This window comes from Lynx canadensis, chromosome A1, assembly GCF_007474595.2.
Source record: "Lynx canadensis isolate LIC74 chromosome A1, mLynCan4.pri.v2, whole genome shotgun sequence".
Taxonomy (NCBI): domain Eukaryota; kingdom Metazoa; phylum Chordata; class Mammalia; order Carnivora; family Felidae; genus Lynx; species Lynx canadensis.
In genome coordinates, this window is record NC_044303.2 from 222,632,798 (window position 1) to 222,648,057 (window position 15,260).

Here is a 15,260-nt window from a genome sequence, read left to right on the forward strand (position 1 = left end):
ATTGGTTCTCATATGAACTCTCACCCGTATTTAGGTATTGTAGTGAAACTCTTATTTAGTCACATTTTATATCAAAAGGACTGGTCCGAATTACTGTTCTTTCTATGTGTTAATTCTATAACCTCTCAGGGTTCACTTTCTCTGTTCCTTGCTCTGCTATATATTTGTGCATATATATGGTATTAACTTATATAATGTTCATATATATATATATATATACACATTGAGTGACTGCTTAAAATTTAAAATTTAACTATTAGTATAAAATAACTTTTTTGCCATTTGCTTTAATTGTTATTAAACATTACATGAATTAATTTACTACTGATCAGAACAGCGTTACATGGAAAGTTGAAGTGATTCAATATTGTCAATCCTATATTCTGCTCTCTCTGTCTGGGGGTAAAGGAATGGTTTCTCTGTGAGTTACAGTCTCTCTGAACTTCAACATTTGGAGTGGTTACATTGTCATCCTGAACTTAAGTGATAAGTGAACAAATCCCAAGATGACTTCTACATATAAGAAGACTACTCTGGTTTTTGTTGACTATATTGTTTCCTTGTTGCACATTTACCTAGTGCCCAAGTGTAACCTCCTGTTCCTACCTCTTGGGTATTTAGTGTTTAATAGTGTAATAGTTTAATAGTAATAGTTTAATTGAGGAACTGGCATGCTATCCCAGCAGTGAAGAAGGTAGTGTTTTGAGGGTTACCTGCTCCAGATGAATGAGTCTTCCCAATGAAAGGAATAAGAAATTTCTGTCCTTTGTATTAGTTTGGAAAGAGTCATGGAGCATCGAGCAAAACAAGCTGATATAATGATGTTTAATTGTGTTTTTGTAAACACCTATAGAGTCACTTCTAAGAACTCTCAAATAACTTACATCATTCTTTAAAATTGTTTTTAATATTTTTATTTATTTTTGAGAGGGAGAAAGAGTACAAGTGGGGGAAGGGGAGAGAGAGAGGGAGACACAGAATCCATAGAAAGGTCCAGGCTCTGAGGTGTCAACACAGAGCCTGACATGGGGCTCGAACTTGTGAACTGTGAGATCATGACCTGAGCCGAAGTCGGACGCTTAACCAATTGAGCCACCCAGGTGCCCCTAACTTATATGGTTCTTAGTGAATCACTTTTAAACTAAACTGAAGGTAATCTATTGTAACCAAGTACTAATTTTTTATTCATTGTTTGGCACTTGGCTTTTTTTTATTATTGATTGATTGATTGATGTCCTAATTTTATTTTTATTTTATTTTATTTTATTTTATTTTATTTTTTTAAATATAATTTATTGTCAACTTGACTAACATACAGTATGTAACGTGTGCTCTTGGTTTTTGGGGTAGATTCCCGTGGTTCACCGCTTACATACAACACCCAGTGCTCACCCAAACAAGGGCCCTCCTCAAAGTCCATCACCCATTTTCCCCTCTCCCCCACCCCCAATCCACCCTCAGTTTGTTCTCTGTATTTAAGAGTCTCTCATGGTTTAAATTCCTGTTAGTTAACATACAGTATAATATTAGTTTCAGGTGTGCAATTTAGTGATTCAACACTTCCATACAACACCCAGTGACCATCACAAGTGCCCTCCTTAATCTCCCTCTGCTATTTATCCCATCCAGCCAGGCACCGCCCCTCTGTTAACCATCACTTTGTTCTCTATAGTTAAGAGTCTGTTTCTTGGTTTGTTTCTTTCTGTTTTTCCCCTATGTTCATTTGTTTTGTTTCTTAAATTCCACATGAGTGAAATCATATGGTGTTTGTCTTTCTCTGACCTATTTTGCTTAGCATAATGCTCTCACTCCATCCATATCATTGCAAATGGCAAGATTTCATTCTTTTTTTATAGTTGAGTAATATTTCAGTGTGTGTGTGTGTGTGTGTGTGTGTGTGTGTGTTTGTGTGTGTGTCACATCTTCTTTATCTATTCATTAGTCGATAGGCTTTAGGCTATTTTCATAATTTGGTTATTGCAGATAATGCTATAACCATATGTCAATACAAAGGACAAGATGAGTAATATAGTATTCTCCCTTTTACATTTTTGTTTTTAATATTAATATGAACCTTCACTAAGTATGCAGAAAAATATTTTCCTCTAAAAGTAGTATGAAATGCTTTATGTTAATTTTTAAAAAAAAATTAAACTCAAATAAAGGAGTGAATTAGTAAATATTCCCATAAAAGCAAGATACTGTCTTATTCATCTTCGTCTTTCTTATTGAGCATATGGTGTGAATTAGGTAAAAATTTATTAAATTTGTCACTAAATATTTCTTAGCAGGTATAATACCTTTTATTCAAATATATCCTCAGAGAAGAACAATCCACAGCCTTTTAACTACCACATTTATAACTAAGATTAGAGAATTATTTAATATTTGTAGATTGTGTCTATACAGCACATGTGTAACTCAGTACTAGCAAAGATCTAGGTGATACCAGGAAAATCACTGTATAACAGAAGGGAGGAAAGAGGGAAATTTAGTCTTGAAAATGTTCATTCATACACCATAAAGGAGAACATAGTTTTGATGAGTCCTTAATATAGGTCCTCCATGCCTATTTGTCAAATAATTATTAATGATGTTGCAAAGATTGATCAGGATGGTCATGATGGTGATAATGGATGATGAGGGATAATATGTTACTGCTCTTGACTATCACAAATGTTTGTGTACTTTCCTTCTAGAAGTTTCCTGGGAAAGACCGGTGAATGAAAACCTATCATTCATCTCCTGATATAGCTACTATTCACCAAAGCATTCTTAAGATAAACCGTTTGGTATCGGATGGGTGCTGAACGTTATCATTTTTAAATTTTTGACTATCTTTTAATATTTAGTTTGCTCCAGTGTTGTACAGCCTTAAAGAAAAAGACTGAATGAATATCTGAATGAAAAAGAGAAATCCTTTTTTTTTCTTCAAAATTGGGCATTTACTGTTAATGCCTCCAAGAACAGGAACATTCTGTCCTTTTTATAACTTTGGATGTACATATCACTCTCTTTATGCTCAGGAGAGATTTCCTTCTAACCATCTAACCATCCTTCTAGCCTTCTAACCATCTCCAACATAATTTGGATTGTCTTTAATGTTTTCTTTGTCACTGAATCCTTAGGTTAATTCAGTCTTGAGGCCTCGGGGTGCTCCTGTTGTCTTAATTGCAATTATTTTTGGTTGCTCAGTTTCTCAAATACTCTGTCCTAACTTAAAGTGTTCCTCATGCTGGTACATAGTTGTTGATTTCAAATAGAAATGCAAGTTACTTACAGCCTCTAGAGTTCAGTAAGCCGTCAAACCTTTTAGCTTTTCTATTGATAACCTAATCATGAAATTAATGCATCTATAGTAAGCAGATGAGCTAATGTAAGCAGTGTCGTGTTTTCTCTGGTGCACAAATCAATAAAGCTATCATAATGACTTTCAGTTCAATCATCTTGCTACTGGAAATGAATATAGCTTTTAAAATAGATTTTTAAAATATGTATCATTTGCACTGAGAGCTATACTGTTGCCCACCATTTTGGTTATAGTAGTTACGTCATTTCCAGTGACAGCCTATATTCACAGAATCATTGAGTAATGCCAAATTCTAGAGGAAAATGGAGTCCACAGATAAAAGACATGACCTTGCGCTCTGTAAAACAAAGATGCTAGATTCATACTGTCTTATTTTCCAGGTGCATATGTGCTCCAGGTCAAGGCCACCGACGCGGATGACCCGACCTATGGAAACAGTGCCAGAGTCGTTTATAGCATTCTTCAGGGACAACCTTATTTCTCTATTGATCCCAAGACAGGTAAATTTTTTATTAGAGACAACATTATCACCACCCCTTTCAAATATTTAAACTTTAATTAAATCTTGGCATGGGAAGTTACCTATTCTAAAAATGCAATAAAGATGCAATGTGCTGTACATTAAGCAAAAGAAGATAGGATCTTACCTTGCTGCCATAGAATTATTTCCTCTAGATTGAATTTTGTGTAAATATAAGGCATTTCACATGTATGTGTCAAGTCCCAATACCAAGATAAGGATTCTCTATGTGTTTTATTTTAATTTTTCAAAAGCCTAGGCATATTTGATTTTTGGTTCTTCTGGAATTAAAGTAGCTATTCATTTCAAGTTTTCTTGATTGGGTTCAATTATAGTTAGTTTTGGGTCTTATCAACATGTGGTAAGATCACAGAGCTTCTACTGCTATATTTACTAGAGGTTATGGATGTTTGATTTGGATTAATATAGACTTCTACTTCTAGCAGGGAAACGAAGAGGGTTGACAAACTTTAAACACCCAGATCACGATTCTTCTGGTCAATACTTTTGAAGCTACTCTCATTTTTAGGTCAAAACATTTGAATGGAAGTTTTCAGAGCCAAATGTATAAGAATCTTTGGAAAGTATAGAAAAGACAGGATATTATGCACCAGAAGTTGTTGTATTCCCTTGGAAATAAAATGAGGTCCCTCTGTTCTAGAGAATCTGTTTTTTGTATGCTAGATATTTTTTTAAGGAGATTTAGCCATGCTGACCAGTGATCAAAGTAGGTGTCCCATGTCATAGTTGAAATAGAACTCCACAGTGACAGCTATTTTATGAACTCTTGTATGTTACATTATAATATATTGCATTTTGAATTCAATACTATTTATTACATTAGGTTAAAATAATGAAATGAACTGTTGACATACTTGACTAATGTTACTTTTTAAATTTCTAAATAAATTTGTAAAGAGCTGTATCAATTTGAAATAAATTAATTTCAGACACGCTATATGCAAAGGAGCTAAACATTTTAAAATTAACACTTCTCCATAAATGTGTGCTAAAATCTGAAATACCAATTAGATATAGGTTAATTAATAAATTAGCCATGTTTTAATGTCACCTAGAAACATAAAGTCAATTAAGTGGAAACGGAACCTGCAAAAACTTTCTACAACTGAACCTACTGTCTTCTCATTTCTTGCTCTCCTTGTTGATGCCATAGAGGGACAGAGGTCAGCAAAAAGTTATAGGAATAAGGCAGGAAGTTGCTCCCTTTTATAAACCTAAAAAAAGAGTAGTTTGTAATAAGGACAGTATCAGTCTTTTGAGAAGGGAACATCAGTGCTGAAAAGAATCTAGAAAAGTTTAAGACGTAGAAGCTCTTTTGGTTTGGAAAGAGGGTCAGAGACCCAAAGCCAGAGGAGTCAATTGTTAAGAGCGAATGCGTGATGGAGAAATTACACCTACAATGTAAGTTATTTTCATTAAGTCTGGCAATGAGGATACAATATTTGGCAGTATCCGTGTTAAGGCGCTTTTAACTGGGAAATCATATATATTTGTAGAGAAAACAGGGAAACATTGTTGAGGAAAGAATTTGGGGAAGTTGTTTATTGAAGTTTATGATGGCATAAAATTCCAGAAGGGTGAAGACAATTTATAGACAAATACCTCAACATATAGACAAATACTGAAGGAAAATTATCTAAAATATTATAAGTCCTTTCATCAGATGAACACATCATGCGTTACTTCTTCTATGATTACCCATATTTTCCAAATTTACCATAATGAATAATCTAACTAGAAACTAGTGTGGGCAATGTATGTGTCTTAGATCTCTTCAGCCTCCAAGAAGCACTGCTCAGAGTCAGAGGGGATGGACAAAGGAGAAAAGAAGGTATGTAGAGATTGGTGGAGGGGAGGTTCGATATTAGAGTACACTTAGTAGGGTGTAGTGATTAACTCTATAGACAGAGTAGGTAAATTTATATACTCAGAATAAGTGTAGCAGAAGAAAGATAAAGAAATTATTATTGATGGAATAACTATTGATGTACTGAGTATCTAAAAAGTATGGTAAAATCATATAACGATGAATTTAAGTAGAGATCATGGATTAAGCATAGAATTATTATAGTCAAATTAATTACGACTCAACAGACAATAATTATATGAGTCAAAACAGTTTCTGTCCCCTTGGCTTTACTTGTTCAATATCAACTTTAGATGAATTCTAAAGCCTTTGGAAAGTATTACCTTATAGGAGAGCCTGTATATTCATAGTATGCCTTTAATAACTATGTATTTCTATCTTATGTGATGCTTATTAGTTAGAACTAAAGGTGAAACAATTCTGGCATAAACAATGAAATAGATTTTTTGAAGCATTGATTTTCACTGGAGACAGAAGTCTTGATACTAACAATGCCTCAGACCACTAGGCAGGAAAAGAGTGGATGATGAGGCCCTTCATTAATAGAATGATAACTAGTTGCTCATGCACAGCGACCATTAAGAAGACTTTTTGTCAAATTTATCACCTTGTGGTACATAAGAGTAAATCAAGAATCAAGGATAATTGCAATTTCTCAGAAATAGTCTCCATTTGTTCCAGCCGTATAGCTTCCTTTTATGATTCCTTTTGCTGTTATTAAATACAATGCATGAAAAACTAATATTATCTAAAATTTTCCACATTTGAGTATAGAATACACTTTAAAATAATTTTTAAAGGAAGAGTCTCATCAGAACTTCTGGTGCCTAAATATTTATGAAGAGATAAATATAACCATTTATTATTCATTGGGAATAAGAAAATTAAAAAAAATATTACCTTAGTGATATCGCTTTTTGACAAACATTCTAAAGCATCTCTACCCAAGTGAGTATAGCAAGCTTATTTATAAGCAATATAAATTGATGCGGTCTATGAAATAGACTCAGAAATAATAGTTCTCTTTAAAATTGGCTAATTTTGCAATTATTGGGCTTAACTATGAAACTATTCACTGTGAATTAAAATTCACATATATTCATATACATATACCTCAAATTATTATTAAATATTAAAAAACTTCAAATGTAGATAAATCTATAAAGCATTAAAAAACATTAATATTCATTATACCTATTTATAAATCATTAAAATGTTTGTCATATTAGCATGTTATATTACATTGTGTACATTTTTATGCTTAATGTTTTTGTGCATTAGAAAAATATCCCTAATCTATGAAACATTAAACATAGGCTTTATAATATTTTATCAAGTGCATGAAATAAGGATGCTAAATATTTCTATAGCGTTGATAATAGGATTATTTAGGAAAACAAATATTAGTATAAGTGATGGACTTCATGTCTTAATTTGCCTTTAAAATTCTTTTAAAGTATTTAAATTGTTCCCCAAATGATTTCAGAAACTCATCTGAGTTGGGTAACTAGATATTGCTATTTTGTGTATCATGTGGTGGTGATGTGCTATAATTTTCCAAATTATCTGAGACCTAACTGAGAAAGCATCATCATTTAATTGACTTCACCTTTTTAAACCTATAAACTTAAATTTTTCTTGTGATAAAATATACATAACATAAAATTTACCACATTAACCATTTTAAGGGTACAGTTGAATGGCATTAAAAATATCCACATTGTTGTGCAAGCATTGCTACCACCCTTTTCCAGAATTTTTCCATCACTATGTTTTCATTTATGTGCATTGTCAAAAACAATGTATAAGTTTTTATTTTACATATTTATATGTGCATTTCTAGAATCCATATGAAAACAATTGAGTGGGTCTTAGAGTTGAACACATGAGCTATAGATTTTTCCCTTTTATTCACCATTCTGATATTTCATGCTCTGTAATTCTGATATTTCATGCTCTGTAATAAGTGTTGCTGAGAGAATTGACACTTTCTCAAGATTTTTACTCTTTGAGTCTATCACCTTTGATTCAATAATTGTAATCTGCAAGCCTCTATGTCCTAAGTGAAACCTCCTTACATATTCTGACTGATGTTTATTCTTATAGGTCTTCAAAAATGTGTTAGTGTTTTAAAGCCCCATAGTATAATCGAAGCATGGGTTAGACTATATTTTGAGCTAATTCTTGATACTAGTATATAAATATTTACAATGTTTCGTGGTTTGAAATGCCTTTGATATTTTTTCAGCATAAAGTCTTTAAGGATTCAGACACCTGAGCACTGAGGTGCCCGATGAAACAAAGATAGAGTATCTTCTTTCTTCAAGGGGAAAATAAGAGTGTCTACCTACACAAAGTCATCATGCCTTTAATATGTTTTGCACGAAGACGAAGTCTGATTGTGGACCTGTTGAGAGCAAGGAAAGCAATAGGTGCTGATAAATATAAGGGAGAAAAATGTGTCATGGAAATAGACAATTAGGAAGCAATTATATCACATATTACCTATTTTGTAATATTTTGCATATAAGTAGTAAAACGACATGTCTCAAAATGTGCCCCAGTGAATGGTTCCCTTGTATTCTGCATCATCTCACTTCCCAAGAACTCTGTGTGAACTTCACTTGCCTTATTTTAGAAATCATGGATTGCACACATCAGCAGGTAGAACTGAGGATGTTTGGCCTTGAAAGGAAAATACTCCGGGGACATGTGATACATGCCTTTAGTAAGTTGTAGAGCTGTTATGTAGGAGAGAAACCGGCTGTGTTCTGTGCTGCTTGAGAGGAAACTGGCTATCAATGGCTGGTGTGAGTTACAGGAAGAAAGAATTTTGGTGTGGTTTCATATGCATAAAAAAAGATGTCAATACTTGTCTATAAATAAGAGGAGTGCTTCATGAGATTGCGAGCTCTTCCCATTACTGGAAGGGTGAAAGTAGATGATGAGCAATGAGCTAGTGATGCTGGAGATGACTATTCACGTCATGCATGTTTGTGTATAACCAGTGGCCTCACAGTGTTTTGCTATTCAGAAACCAAGATGAAACAGTTACATCCTCAAATGGATCCCCAGCTACTGGGGGGAGGTCATCGGGTCCTTAGACAATTAGACTTGGGTTTCGTAGGATAAAATTCTCTGATCCATAGTCTGACTGCTGGGCTCCGGGATGGACTGAGGGCAAACTTCTTGAGGACAGAGGCTCTGGGAAGTGGTGTCTGATTCCTAAACAATAGTTAAAGTGTGCTATTGGTGGGAAGATGGTCTCTAAATGTTCTTCCTACTGAAGATTACCTGATGACTCTTCTTGAGATCAAAATACGTCATTGGATTATTGGCAACATTTTTTAAAAAAAAATTATACACCTCGTCTCTGTAGTGATAAAATATACATAAAGTTCTTGAGCTCAAAATACATTATTGGATTATTGGCAACAATTTTTTTAATTATACACCTCATCTGTGTAGTGATGGATACAACATTTTTGTTACTACTTTTAAAGATTGCACTAGTTTTTAAAAAAACCAATTCACATTTTAGACTGATTTAAGACTGTAATGAAAAGCAACTCAGTAACTTTTCATATAAACTGCTGCAAAAGCAGGTCTTGTACAACTGTTTTTAAATATCATTTAGTTGTGGAATTGGAAAAAAAAAAGAAATTTTACATTGTCACTGCTGAAGTTAAAGTTCCCATTTCTAACCATAATTATTTTTTCTATTCTACCATCTATTAGCAGTTCCTAAAAGAATTGAGGATTAAAATATATTTGCCAATGTTTCCTTCAAATTCATGTGTTAAAAGGTTAATCAGGACATGGCCAACACTAGAGTCTGTGATCTCCAAAGAGATCATTTTCAGGTGCAAAAATAACATTTAATCAGATTTTTTTCGTAACATAGCTGCTATAATAAACATAGATCTATACTAACTAGTCCATCTCATTCAGAATTATATCATGAGTATTCTCATGCTCAACCATCAATAATGACCAAGAATACTAGGTCATTGAAGGATGTATGGGAATTTTCCCTGTGTTACCAAGCTTATTATTATACATTCACTTATGACTTTTATTAATATTTTGTGTGCCCACCATATGCTTCACATTGACCTAGACTCAGGTATCCTACAGGGAAGAAAAAAATAAAGACAAAATTCCCACCTTCAGGAATACACATTTTATTTGGGAAAACACAGAACAAACACAATTAAGTAAGAAAACTATACTACAAAGTTTTGAATAGCAGTAAAGGCTAAGGAGAAAATGATAAAGTAGATAAAGAGCATAGGAGATGCTGGGTAAGGTTATATGTGGTATGCAGAATAGTAATCTTCCAAGTATGTCTATGTCCTAATCCTTGGGACCTGTGATTATGTTATGTTACGATTATGTTATGTTATGTTTAACGAAGACAATTAAAGTTGCAGATGGAATTAAGGTTGTTTTCTCACCTGCAGATAAGGTGTGGAGATTATCCTGTATTGTCTATGTAGACCCAATTTAATTACATGTGTTCCTAAAAGTGTAAAAGGAAGGTGGGCAAGTCAAAGTCCAAGAAAGATTTGAAGATGCAGAAAAGTAAGACATCTTTCAGAAGATAAAAAAGCCTTCAGAAAGAAATGCTTCCTGCCCACACCCTTGATTTTGGTCCTCAAGACCCATGTTGGACTTTGGTCCTCCCTCATTGTAAGACAGTAAGTTCGTGCTGTTTTTAGGGCACTTAGTCTGTGGCAATTTATTACAGAAGCAATAGGAAACTAAGTCAATATAGAATTCTAGATAGAATGGCCAACAAAGTCCTATGGAGATGACTTTGAGAAAAGACGTGAAGGAAAGACAGGAGCTGCTTATGAGTAAACCACAGGAAGAACATTCCCCACAGATGGAAGGCAGTGTGACCAGAAATCTAGTGACCAAAGAAGAGAGTTGTGGAAGAGAAGATCAGAGAGTTAAGTGGAAAGGCGGAGAAGTTTTCACTCTGAGTGAGTTGGAGTTTAGTTTGGGCAGGGTTGTATGGTTCATGCTCTGACCTCACTGCCATGACTTCCCTTTTACGAACAGAATAAATGGCCCAGGACTTCTTTGGACTCTAATCCTCAGTAAGTGTAAAATTGAGCCATTCATCCATTGTTCCTCGTTCTCTCTCTCAATAGTCGCAAAGTAATAATTAACATTTTTTCCAGCCTTATTGGGATATATTTGATGTACAACATTGTAGAAATTTAAGATATACAATGTGTTGATTTGATATACTTAAATATTGCCAAATGATCACCACCATAGTGTTGGCCAACACCTCCATCCTGTTCTTTTCTGCGGTAAGAACTTTTAAGAGCTACTCTCTCAGCAACTTTCAAGTATATAACAGAGTAATATTAACTATAATCATCATGCTGTACATGAGATCCCCAGGAGGTATCCATCGCATAACTGGAAATTTGTGCCTTCGACAAACGTCTCCCATTTCCCCCATCCCACAGGTCCTGGAAACCACCACTTTACTTTGTTTAGATGAGTTCAACTGTTTTAGATCCTACCTATAAATAATACTGTAGAGCATTTCTCTTTCCGTGCCTTTCTTATTTTACTTAGCATAATGCCCTCAATGTTCATCCATGCCTTCACTCTCCTCACTAAATAATATTCCTGTGTGTGTGTGTGTGTGTATGATATTTGTTATCCAATCATCTGTTAATGGATGTTTAGGTTGTTTTATCTTGGCTTTTTGTAAATAATGTTAGTGACCATGAAGGTGCCAGTACCTCTTTGAGATCCTATTTTCATTTTCTCTGGATATATACACAAAAGTGATATCCTTGGAAAAGATGGTAGTGCTATTTTTAATTCTTTGAGGAACCCCCACACAGTTTTTCACAGTAGCTGCACTAATTTATGCCCCCAGTATTCCCTTTCCTTCACACCCTGACAATATTGGTTATCTCTTGCCTTTTTGAGGACAGTCATTCTAACAAGTGTGAGGAGGTAATCCTTTGATTTTCATGTCTCTGATGATTGTTGATGTTGAGCACATTTTCGTGGACTTGTTGGACATTTGTATAACTTCTTTGGAAAATGTTGAGTTCCTCTGCCCGTTTTCAAGTCAGCTTGTTTGCTTTTTGTTACTGAGTTGTATGAATTCTTGTATATTTTGAATATTAACCCCTTATCAGGTGGTTTGCAAATATTTTCTCTCATTCCACAGATTGCCTTTTCATTTTGTTGATGGTATCTTTTGCTGTGTGGAAGCGTTTTAGCTTGATCCCACTTGTTGATCTGCCAGATGCATTCCAGAGGGTTTATTTATCTTTGAAGCCACCATGTTACTTCTTCTTGTCCCCTCTGTGGTTTTATTTTGCCCTGTCCTTCCCCCGTAGCAGCATAAATCGACTCTTCTGATGTGCAGCCACATCGACTCTTCTGTATGCTTTGAGGGACCATGCCTGCTTCTACAAAGTACTTTCCTGCTTCCTTCCCTGGGATGCTCCTTCTTGTGATCTTTCCAGGTCTGCCTCCTCCAGTTCTCTGAGTTTGCAACTGTAAAGCCTTTTCTCAGAGAGAACTTTTCTGACACTACTTTCAAAGGCACTTGATTTCACTTTCCTCATAACACAAATCACCATCTGAAATTAACTTAATTATGTGAGTACTTCTTTATGGTCTCCTCGGTATCCCACAAACATAGACCCATTAAGTGTACATTCCATGAAAGAACCTTGTACAGAGAGTGTATCTTTTTTATTTATTTATTTTTATTTATTTTTTAATATGAAATTTATTGTCAAATTGGTTTCCATACAACACCCAGTGCTCATCCCAACAGGTACCCTCCTCAATGCCCATCGCCCACTTACCCCTCCCTCCCACTCCTCATCAGTTCTCAGTTTATTCTCAGTTTTTAAGAGTCTCTTATGTTTTGGCTCCCTCCCTCTCTAACTTTTGTTTTGTTTTTTGTTTTTTTTTTCCCTTCCCCTCCCCCATGGTCTTCTGTTAATGTGGGTGTATCCACGCAAAGAAAAACCCAACCTCGTTCTCCTTACACATTCAATCTCTTGTCAGTTGGCCTATTACAACCAAAAGCTGGGAAGCAGAGAGAAGTCTAGAAAAAGTATATAAAGTTGATCTAGAGCGACAAATGGAAGAGTGTTCACCATTATCCTGTTAAACTTGGTAATGGTGACTGAATGAAACATACATTTTAGTACAAACGGTGACTGAATCAGGCGTCCCATGTCTCAGTCTGCAGCGCAGTCCTCAATTCACAGTATAGTTCATGTAAAGCCATATACTGGATTATCACATGTCATATTTAATGGTTCTTCATATAGAGTCTTGCATTATTTCATCTCAAAATGCTCTCAGAAGATTTAACCCATTTTTGCAAAGCAAGCTGAAATCCATTGAGATTAAGGGGCTTACAGACAACATGAGCGTCTTTGCAGGGGATGAATATGTTCCTTGGCGGACTAGTGTCCTTTGATATATTATTTTAAGTTTATAACTCTTTCAACCATATATTTATATTCATATTGGCAGAAATAAAATCCCACTAGAAGAAGTTTTCTCCTTTTTGCATTTATTCTAATTCGTCTCAATTATGTATGCTGGAAAGTTCATCAGGTACAAGACATTTAAATCATACCAAAATTCAAGGTATATTTACCCCTGCATTCTTTTTTTCCCTAATAAATAGGATTTACTTCAGAATTATAGCTAACTAATTAAATTTCGTGGCATTATTGCTGTGGAATATTTATGCTATCCTGCAAAATGCATTTTTTAGGCTTCAGTTATTATCAGACAAGGCTGTAACTTTATATACAAATACTAAAAAATAAAGATGGACACATGAACTTAAACTTAAGAGTCAAAATAACAGAATGCAGCATTTCCGTTTGCTGGTTACATTCTACTATAGAAGCACTTAAGCTCAGTCCTTGGCAAGGTTCCTCCTTGCTCAAGATCATAGAATCCATTTTTGTCTGTTTGGCTTTGAATATTAGGCATTTGGTACATAATGGGTGGTCCATAAAAAAGAGTAGCTTCTTGGAAAGGAGACTATTTTTCACCAGGCTTTTACGATAGACCACAATGCTTTAAGATTCTCTTCTCACATTTGAAACTTGTCGTCTGCCTGATTTCCCAGATTCAACTCTGAAAAAATTCTACAAATGTCCTATTTTATTTCTCTGAGACAGTGGTTCTTAAATGGAAATGGTGGTGGGCTCATGGTCATCAGTGGTTTTCTTTGGAACTACATATGCGACCCTTTCCTCTCTCTAAATTCTAGCAGATGTCTTCCAGGTGAGCGGCATTACAGTAAAGGAGGGCTAAGGAACAGAAGGGTCACCTGTCAGACACAGGATGGAGCAGGAGGGCAGGGCAGTTTGATGTCTGGGTGATAACTGTAACAAATCACCAGAAAACAAACCAACCTAGTTTTAAATAAGTGTGAAAATACCTATTTGACCTCTTTATCATAGCATCTTAATGTATCTATGTACAATATATATACATATAATATAAAGTATAATATTTATATTTATACATTTTCATATTAGAAATTTTCATATTAGAAATGAATTGAGTAAAGTAAAAATTATATACAAATATACATAATTGCATATATATATATATATAATTTTCATATTGTAAATGAACTGAGTAAAGAGACATCTGGTCAAAAACAGGACAATACAGCATGCATATGAATTAAACCTAGGCATTTATCTAGAAAATATAAGCATTATAAGGCAGGCAGAAGTCTTGTAACTGAAAGCATGTGCAACCAGGCCACTGAGATGGCAGAGATGAAGAATCCAAGTTAAGAGACTTGGAATTGAAACATCAAGAATCTGAGCTGAAGAGGGGAAATACAGATTGAAATAATAGAGTGTCAGTACTCATGCATGAATAAACAGCAGTAGCAAAAAAATGGAACTTGCTTGTTTTGCAACCATTTCCTGCCAAGGGTCAGAAAAAATCCTAGATTGTAGTTAAGTTTAAATTAGCAACAGAGCAAAGCATTTTGTAAGTCAATAGTGGCAAGAACAGATAAAATGTGGATGTATATTCAGTTTATGATTTGGATGCTAGACTTCGTTTTGGTGCTTGATATTATATTTGTTATTCATATATGCTACTTTATTTAAGAAACACCACTATCAAAGACACTTGGATTTAAGACAAATGCTCTTCAGTCTCTCCCAAAAACCATTGGCTATACACTGGAATTTGGTATAAAATTTATTCATAATTTTACTTGCAACAAATCCAGAAGGTTTTAGTTATTTCACTATGAATAAATATAAATATAAATTAGTTCTATACTTGGATAGAAGGGCAGAAAATGAGTAGGGTACGTAAATAGGCATATATACTGCATGATTCACAATTGTAAACTTAATTATTTATATATTCATTCATTCATTCATTCAGCCAGTCATTCAACTAGTCAGCTGTTTGACACATTCTTATTGAGCTCCTTCTAAATGGCAGAGACTGGAGTAACTTGTTGACAAGGGAGATAAGGTCCCTGC

The 15,260-nt window shown here is 34.5% G+C and overlaps 1 protein-coding gene across 1 annotated transcript in view; it reads left to right on the plus strand.

Annotated features, from left to right (window-relative positions):
* The first annotated feature begins 3,696 nt into the window (after positions 1–3,696).
* LOC115525123 (cadherin-12) overlaps positions 3,697–15,260 on the plus strand; it is a 93,790-nt gene continuing 82,226 nt past the window's right edge. Inside the window, exon 1 of the mRNA XM_032594644.1 lies at positions 3,697–3,810. The gene's annotated coding sequence lies outside the window, so the exon portion shown is untranslated. The remainder of the gene's footprint in view (positions 3,811–15,260) is intronic.